Source organism: Octopus bimaculoides, chromosome 12 (genome assembly GCF_001194135.2).
Source record: "Octopus bimaculoides isolate UCB-OBI-ISO-001 chromosome 12, ASM119413v2, whole genome shotgun sequence".
Classification (NCBI taxonomy): Eukaryota; Metazoa; Mollusca; class Cephalopoda; order Octopoda; family Octopodidae; genus Octopus; species Octopus bimaculoides.
The window spans coordinates 36,108,386-36,118,385 of NC_068992.1; the positions used below are offsets into that span (position 1 = coordinate 36,108,386).

At 37.5% G+C, this 10,000-nt stretch overlaps 1 protein-coding gene across 1 annotated transcript in view; it reads left to right on the plus strand.

Annotated features, from left to right (window-relative positions):
- The first annotated feature begins 3,496 nt into the window (after positions 1-3,496).
- Positions 3,497-10,000, plus strand: part of LOC106875675 (uncharacterized) — a 168,029-nt gene continuing 161,525 nt past the window's right edge. Inside the window, exon 1 of the mRNA XM_052972127.1 lies at positions 3,497-4,678. The gene's annotated coding sequence lies outside the window, so the exon portion shown is untranslated. The remainder of the gene's footprint in view (positions 4,679-10,000) is intronic.

Consider the following 10,000-nt stretch of genomic DNA (forward strand, 5'->3'; position numbering starts at 1 on the left):
CACACACACATTATATACGTACATCTGCACACAAATGTTTCTATATCAGCGACCTTGGTTTAGCTTGCCACATCTACATTGATTTATCAATCCGTAGAGAATGTTGTCTTGAATGTTTTGCGTATTTGGTTTTCTCCATCATTCGGCTTTATCTACTTACCTTCTTTCCACTATACAGCAACGACCTATTTATCTTCACTCCGACATCACGCACATGTATGCAGATGATAGAGCCCGTTCCTCCTGCTAACCTTCCTACCGTGTATTATCCACATTTAATCTCAACTTAACCATCAAATCTAACTACATGAATAGAGAAAAATCGGTAACATCTTCCAATGATTTTATGACGATCTTGTTTCTTTCAACACTTCAGGAAACTATATCGCAGTTTCCTTCAAAATTCGAACTCGTACACACAAAGTCACTGTTAATGTTAGATTATTGATGGTCTCTCCAGGCGATCTCACAGCCTCAGTTTAGTAAAAACTGCACCACAAAAGGTGTTGTCGTGAGGCTGCCTGGTCACCGTTCTTGTGGAGTCGCCATGTTGGATGTGTAGTGCGTTGTTGAAGATCATCGTCATATGGTCCAGCTGGTGCGTGTATGATAAATAAATGAAGCAATTCACGAATTTTTAACTTAGAGCATATTCATTGCTGGACATTATTGACTATGTTGGCTGTTTACAAAAGAAAGATGCTGATAATATAACCGTCGACCGAGAGGAGAGAGCCGCGCTGTGTCTTATAGAAGGCCAGATGGGTCACATTGTGAGTAAATGTGTGAAGTCGTTTCTTGCATGAGATGGTCTGTCCGAGTGCCCGAAGTGGTCTGGTCTTGAAGCTCTGCCTTCTGTGAGTGCCCAATGTGATCTACGCGAATGCTTGAGGCCGTTCTGGCTGATTTAACCGCCAAACGGTTTTTAAAGGGTGAAAAGAGGAGAGAATTTTTGATCACCCGGGGAGTCATATCACGCCACAGCCCTACGCTGATTGGTTGATTTACAGATCAATCACGCGCAACTGTGGTGGCTCACTCGTAGTCTCTAACTGAATATCTTGCGGTTGAGGGTCAAATCCTTACACTGTCTTCTTTCTATAGAGCAAGAAAATCTTTCTAGTTCCAACGATTAGCTACACTGACCAACGTTCACGGAAAACCCACAACTCAGTACTGCTACTACGCGCACAAAAGTACTAGACACATCATACACTTACTAAGAAGTTTGCTCCCCGACACACGCCAACTTCTGCTGTCGCTTTACACCGCATTTTCTACCACTACTACAATGGCCTCAGCTGCTGGGACCTCGCTAGTCTAGTGTCATCTCTACTTAAGCATTCCTGACTCATGTTTTCATCTTATCACTCCAAGTGTCCACCCACGCAGGTCCACACTGACCACTTTGCTCATTCCTTCCTTCTCGGATCATCTTTCATCGGGAATTCCCATCTTGGCTATTAATTAGCAGCGTTTTAACTCCCATATTGCAGGTCTGAAAAGTTCAAGGTCACACTCTCATCCTTCAGACGAAACAATTAGAATGTTTTTTCTTAAGTTTATGTTTTTATGTATTTATTTATGCTATGATATGGAGGAGGGTGTTGCAATTAGCCTGTCTTATGTACGCTTAAGACCAACTTAACCAATGTCTTCCTTTTAAAACTGTAGCGATTTGACTGCTATTTCTAGCAGCAGCATCAGCACCGTTAAATCTGTATTTCCGTATTTAAATGTTGGAGAAATTCTGCAAAACAAAATCTTCTCAGGGTCTTGTCTTCTGTAAGATAAAATTTCAATGAAACGAAAATAAGATGTGGCAAAAGAGATGAGAAGGGCAAGAAAAACTAGAAAAATCAAAGTTAGTAAAGTATTTATGTGAGACGGTTAGATAGATAGAGAATGTGATTAATGTAGATGGATAGATGGATTGCAAGGAAGAGTGTGACGGAAGAATAAAGAAAGCAATGTGTTGGATGGATGGATAGTTAGAAAGAGTGTGACGGAGGGATAGACAGATAGCAAGATAAACCAAATTAATAAACTGTCGAGTAACGGAAAGAGAGAGCGTCATATGTTGGAATGGTTAAACTGACAAAGGAGAAAAAAAAAAACTTCGTAAACAAAGAGAAAAGGGGTGAGGAGAAGTGTGAACAAATGACTTCTGTGTGTGAGAAAGAGAGACAGGGTGAGAGAAAAGGAGAGAAAGAAGGACGGAAAAGAGAGAGCGAGAAAAGAGAGTTCTGTGTATGTGAAAATAGAAAAAGCAGGTGGAGGAAGGTTTAAATGGAAGGAAAATCACTGATATTGTTTATTCGGTCGGAGAAGGAAAGGATGGGTAAAGTTTCTCCAGTTTCCTCAGTGTTACTATCCCGCCACCCACATCCAAATCTGCCGCCATCAATCCTCCTAAGCATCACTTCCATCATCAGAATCATCACGACCACTGTACGCACGTATCATCAGTGTGGCTGCTGCTGCTACTACCACTACTTCTACTACTATCTATCTATCTACTTTGCAGGTCCTTTGTGTTTCCGTTCGCTACTGTCTTGACCGGTTGATAAGACACAGCTGGCTGGTCATGTTATTTAGTGCACAGGATGCTGGTGACCGACTGCAGTACAAGTAGCCTGACGGACATCTATGTATAAGCACATATATTTTATATAGATTGATAATACAAAGTTATTAAAATTGCCCTCCTAATTCGGAGACAAGAAACAGTGTACTTCGCTAGCTTTGTCGCTAATTCCATCAACAATAACAACAGCAGAGGTCGTTCTAATCTGCTTGAAATAGCAGTCAAATCTCGCACTACCGTCTTTAAAAAATGATGCGACGGATAAGGTGGTCAGAGATTCTCTGTACAAAAGATTAAATGGTCACAGCTAGAATGCTTTTGTTCAAGATCTGCTCGCAGGGTTAACTTGGGGTTAAGCAACAATAACAACGACATAAAATCGTAAATTTAACTTGTGGATAAATTTTATATGTAAAGGAAAAGAAAAAAATAAAAGTAAATAAGACAAATATACCATACTTATCGTTCTCTTACCTCGCTGTTTTTATAGCTTTCATCGAGTCTATTTAACTCTGTATCTCTCTTTACTGAGCAAGCAACAGCATCTTCATCAACAACAGCGATGATGGTGGTGCTTTGAAATTTCTTATGAGTTATTAGAAACTGCGAGTTATTAGAAACTGCAATTAACAACGAAAAAAGGTGTGTAATTTAATCAAGCTATAACTGGATTTGAACTCAGAACATGAGGAAAATACCAAGAAAGTATAAAAAAAAAAAACTTTTGGCTAGCGTAAACTATTGATTCTTCCGTCCACTGTTTTAAATCCATCTCCCTCATTTTTATCACTATTAACAGTAACAAACATCGATGACAGTATATAGCATTATCAATAAAACATAAACAAATTTACCAGAATATTAATAACTATTTCGTATTGTCACGCTACTCAACTGAAATATTTACCAGTGTCTTTGAAGTGAAATGAGTTATTGGTTAAAAGCATACACGCGCGCGCACATGTACACATAGATGTACATGTATACACGCACGTACATTTCTTAAATATGTGTATTGGATGAAATCTTTGAAAAGCGATCGTAGCACGCTTCCTACGTTCCGTTATTGTCCGCCTTTGCACACGTGTACACATACTCACGCTCATGCACAAACGCATACAGATACTTTGCTTTTTTTACTCACGTGTACACATGTATTCTTACTGACGCATACACACATAACAGCCAGGCTTATCAAGTTACATATTCGACTCCATTCATATTCTTCTAAGCTGGAAGTATTCTATACAATACACAAGTCACTCACACAACTTTTACATTCCTACAATTATATATAGTAACATGCACACATACATTGTTTCTTTATACGCATACTGGCATGGAAATGTGAACATACAAACGAAAAATATTTAAAACTGATACAGTAATAAATTTATTATTTCTTCTTTGTGGAGTTGTGATACGAATAAAACAAATAACCAGTCATTTTAGCTTTTAAGAGTCAGTCTCTCTTTCAACACATTCAGAAAGCAATAAGAGAGAAAACGTCAGAAAGAGAGAAAGTGAGAGAGTGGAAGACAGAGGAAGTGAGAGAGTGGGGAGAGAGAGAAGGAAGGAAAGTGTGTGTGTGTTCTAATTTATTCTGCTTCTAGTTTGAAATATGTGAGGGGCAAACACCATCTAGGTTCTGGGGCTTCGCCCAGGGCATATAATAGAGCATTAATGAGGAGAGACGAACTGATGAACACTCAGTCGAAAGTAGAAGTCCACATCCTACCATCTCAGTCATTATGGCATCTCACTCTGACTTTACAACACTTTATACACGTACATTCACTCACACACACGCATACATACATTCACACATGATCCCATTACACGCACATATATTTTAAGTACTTCTACACAAGTTTTGACAACGTAAACACCAAGATTTTGGCTCCGTTAAGAGAACCAACTAAGAGAGGTGTTGTGCTGTCTGGCTTAACTTCAGACAGGGATCTATCGTGTTTTTCGCGGAAGGAAATATTTTTACTTCAGGTCAATTAACGGAACCTTTACTATTTATCTCTTTTTACCTTGGATTTGTTTAGCTGTATTACTCGAGGATTCAAATCGCAACAATTCTAGGTAAGTATCTTGGTATTCTATCTGTATCTATATTTCTGTTTATCAGTTCAGCTGTTTATCTGTTTTCACAGTCTATTAATCAGTCTGAACTTTTTAGTGGCTAAGAGGATTCACCAGTTGGCTCCTCCCAAAAGATAGCTTATCCGAGGTTCATCCCGAAATGTGTTTTAACATGTTGGATATCGTAGACGGATGGTGACAAACTTCAACATTTGGGTTCAAAATCTAAAGAATCTAATAGTATTTTTTTTTTCAGACTAAATTTATTGATAAATATTTGCATAACATTATATTGTCGAATTTTGAATAAAGACTTACCAGAGATAGAACTTATCGTTTTGCAGCTTGAACATCAAGTGCAAGCTAAGTTTGTCTTGCTCTAACTTTAGAATACCGGCTATCATCACTGTATCAGTGGGAGGTAAACAACTGGTGATGATGTGCGGTTTATTACAGTGAATCATCACAGTTGATGGACTGTTATATTCGCTGCAAAATGCCAGATTCACCCACTCATTCATAGTAGAGGCACGTGCTTCTGGAAACGGTCAGAAAAGGGACGATTTCGGATATTTATTCTCGCAAAAGCGGACAGACAGAAATGGAAAAAGAAAGAACTCAAATGTAAATGTATTTAACTGCATGTCCCACAGAAAAGTTTTCCGAGTGAAAGTACATACATTCACAGACGCACGTATTAATATATGTTATAATGTATTGCAAATGTATAAATCTTTCAGAAAGTAATGTGTGTGTGTAAATTAATGTTATCTACACAGTTGTAAACGCCACCATCGAAAACATATTTCTGTGATATTTTATTGAAATAGGAATTTTTCAGAAAGGAAACAAAATGGTTGAGAGAGGAGCGAGTCTAGTTATGTATGTATGTAAAGAGGGTGAAAGAGCGTATCAGGCGTAAAAAGAAAATGGGCAAACAGAAATAATACCCCGTGTCCAATGTTGTGTTTGAACAACAAAGGCAATTGAGATTAAATTAAATAACATGAAACGTAAATTCTTGAATAAAGGAAAATGCCACCGCTTCCAGAGAAGGAGGCCAATTACTTATTGGTAACTGATGCCAACGCCAAAAGAAAAGAAATAATTTCGGAACTCAAGAATTCTCCAAAATTGACATTTTGGGGAAAAGCAGTCTAACTGTGTGAAGAGATGAGGATAGCTGTGGATAGCACTTGTTTCTATCTCAATGTGCGTCATCAGCACAGCAATTATCCTGCATACGAATCAATTAGACATTGAGAAAAAGGAGTAAAACTTTTATGGCCTAGGGAATTGGTAGAAATGAAAAGAAAATGAACTAAAATGACTTAGAGTGACTATTGGCATGTATTTGAACAACAAAGATGAATAGGGATATATTAAATAATACACAAATTAGATTCTCGATTTATTGAAGCATGTTCCCCTTGAAGAGAAGATAGAGCAATCGTTTGGTGACAATTGATACTATTTCTAAACGTGGTAGATAATCTTAAAAATCAAGAATTCTCTAAAATTCACTTGGCTATGGCAAGAAGTTTGCTTCCCATCCACATGGTTCCGGGCCTAGTCCCACTGCTTGGCACTTTGGACGAGCATCTTCTACTATGGCCCCATGGAGACCAAAGCATTTGTGAGTGGGTTTGGTAGATCGAAACTGAAAGTCCGTCGTGCACACACACACACATGTATGCATGTGTGTGAATCTTTGTGGTAAATTTGTCCCCAACCACTGATAATTTGTATTGATTTCTTTATGTGCCTGTAACTTGGCGACTTGGAAACGTGATCGATAGTATAAGTGTCAGACTTTTGAAAAAAATATTTACAAGGGTCAATTTGTTCGATCAAAACCTTTCAAAGCAGTACCCCGGCGTTTCTTGCAGTCCATAGACTCAAACAAGTAAAATATTAAAGATAGATCTATCTGTCTGTTTACTTAACTAATATGTATCGTTTAAAAGTCAGAGGCTCCATTGATCTTTTCGGAAAAGACTCCCTCAGAGGCATATTGTCTCTATAAACACAATATACTTCAAAGGTAGACAAAATGAAATCGTGCTGGAAGCAATGGGAAGAATGACAGATTTGCATTTCCGTATTTTTTGCACCTTGTCAATGCCACGAGGTAAAACAACTCTAGAGTTACAAAGGGATAGTAGGCTGAATAAAATTCAAATTATGCAAGAATGCATGTATATATGTGTGTGTGTACACATGTATATGCATACTCTTGCAAACACACACACATGCTGTCACAACTTTGTATATAAAAAACGAAAACAGATAGGCGGAGTTTCATAAGAGCTATCCCTACCTTGTGGGACACGGAATTGGGTACTGTTTTCCTTCATTTTTAATATAATTGTTTCATACAACAGAAATTGATTCCGTAAATGATTTTTTCCCCCAGGATAATTTATTATTATTATGTATTCTGCCCCTCCCAAACTGTTTAAATGCAAGTGTTTGTCATGTGCGTGTGCTTGTGTGTGTTCATAAAATGAATGTATGTAATATATTATGTGCGAGGAAGCTAATAAGTTGTTGCGTGCATACACTCTCTCATATATTTGTAACGTAATGTTAACATGACATGGTTTGTAATGTGATGTAAACAAGAGATTTTGTATTGTGTTTCATGATGTTGTTGTCCCTGGACATCTGATAATTAAAGATATACCAACCGTGACCATTTTGTGGTTTTGTATATTTAGTTCTCCTTTTATTTTTATTTCTTCTTTTTTTTATGGTGCTAGGTTGTGATAGAAGCGGTGTGCAAACATTCTCCTAGTAGGTTTAGTGACAACATTTCTGTGTCCATTCCATCCTTTAACAGCTAACACTGAAGATTAGCCCTAATCACAGCCTTAAGCCCCAACCACAACCCTTATCAATCTAACCGTCACTCATAACACTCATCCTACACCCTAATCATAAACCCTAACCAGATCCCTTACAAATTGCACATATCATCAAATGATTTGTGAGCTCAGTGTTGCTTATGACTAAACAGAGTGTAATAATGTCTTCTTTGTACTAGCCTTAATCTTCCTCCACTCACATCCTATCTTAATAGACAAAAAACAGAAAAAAGAAAAAAGTTCAGCAAAAAATATAGTCCTGATACCCCTAAACTGACAGAATGGTCATGGCTGAAATGTCTTTTTATATCTTTGCACAATCTTGTCTGGCCTAGGGTTAAAAACCAAAAACTAAGGAAATCGCCATGCAGTTGTTTGACCTGTAAGAAATAGTAGTCACATCTAATCACACTGCAACAAATGGTGAATACTGAATTGTTTTGGATCTTTGAAATGAAGGTAAGAAAGGAAACTAATGTAAGGGTTTAGGACATCTCTTTCACTTTTGTTGATCAGTATCTGTGGCCGAAATTCAAGGTCCATAACAGATGCAATCAATATGAAACCTTAAGTGCAGTATCCGTCATTCTAATTTCATTTACAAAGACTTCAGTCGACCTGAAACTTGTCTGGGGGTTAGAAATACTTGCCTGATACAGAATGTATAGCAAATGCATCTGTAATGTTGTTTATAGTGCTTGTTGGTTGATTCTGCTCGCACACTGACACACACCACTTTTTTGAAATTTCAAGTTTCATTTTGTGATGTGTGCCAGTATGTATGTGTGCCAGCCTACCATTTTCATCTCCTTCTAAATTCCAATCTAATCGTAATATACACCATCTAAAAGGTATTTATAAAAAATTTTATAAAAAAATATCCATTTTTCAGAAAGTCATCAGAAAACAGTCAACTTGAGTGAATTTTCCAAAACTCTTTTCCCTACTCTTGGAAAAACTTTTTCAGTACAAATTCCAATCTAATCAGAATCTACACCATCTGAAGCATATTTGTAAAAAATTTCATTAAAAGTATCTATGCTTCTGAAAGTTATGAAGAAACAGACTTCGGTGGCAGTATGTATGTATATACACACACAAGTCAGAAAAACACATACACTGTTTCTTGAACACTTCATATGTAAATGATGAACATACATAGCTGCCTTTCAGTGTGTGTGTTTGTCTGTGTATGTATGCATGTTTTTGTTGGCTGAAATCAAACACTAAAAAATATTCATAATACCATTTGTATTTAACAATAAAAGAAAAGTAGTGGCGACTAGAAGATATATGGATATAGCGCCATACAACTTGAGAGTTTCGTAAATATTCGTATCTTACCCATAACTCGATTTTAGTCATTTTTGTTTTGTATCATAACTGACGGATATTTTGAAAACAAACAGATACAGAAAGATTACCATATCTTTCTGTCTGCCTGCCTGCCTCACTTATTATTATTAGTAGTAGCAGTATTAGTATTATTAAGGCGGAGAGCTGGCAGGATCGTTAGCACGCTGCACGAAATGCTAGCTGTATTTTGCCCATTGTAACGTTCTGGGTTCAAATTCCGCCAAGGTTGACTTTGACTTTTGTCCTTTTGGGGGTCGATAAATTAAGAATCAGTTGTGTACTAGGGTCAATCTAATCAACTGGCCTGCTTCCCCAAAATTTCAGGTCTTGTGCCTAGAGTATTATTATATTATAAAGATTATTATTATTATTCAGCGAGCTGAAAGACTCGTTGGCATGCTGGATGAAATGCTTAGCAGTATTTTGCATGTCGCTATGTTCAGAGTTCAAATTCCGCCGTGGTTGACTTTGCCTTTCATCCTTTCAGAGTCGATAAATTAAGTACCAGTGAAATAGTGGGGTTGATATAATCAACTCGTCCCCTCCTTCACAATTTCAGGCATTGAGCTTATAGTAGAATGGATTATTATTATTATTATTATTATTATTATTAAGGCAGCAAGCTTGCAGAATTGTTAGCATGCCAGGCAAAATGCTTAGCGGCATTCTGTGCATCCTCACATTCTGAGTTCAAATTCTGCTGACGCCGACTTTGCCTTTCATCCTTTCAGCGTCGATAAGAAGAGTACCAGCTGAACACTAGGGTCGATGTAATTGACTTTCCTCCTTCCCCAAACTTGATGGCCTTGTGCCAAAATTTAAAATTATTATTATTATAGAGCTGGCAGAATTGTTAGCATGCCAGGTGAAAAGTATATCATCTGCTGCTACATTCTGAGTTCAAATTCCACCGAGGTTAACTTTACCTTTCATCCTTTCGGGGTCGATAAATTAAGAACCAGGTAAGTACTGGAGTCGATGTAATTGACTAGCCACCTCCCCGCAAATTCCAGGCCTTGTGCTCATAGTAGAAAGGATTATTATTGTCTATATATATAAAGCTGAGAATGTCTGTCTGTCTGCATGTCTGTATGTGTGC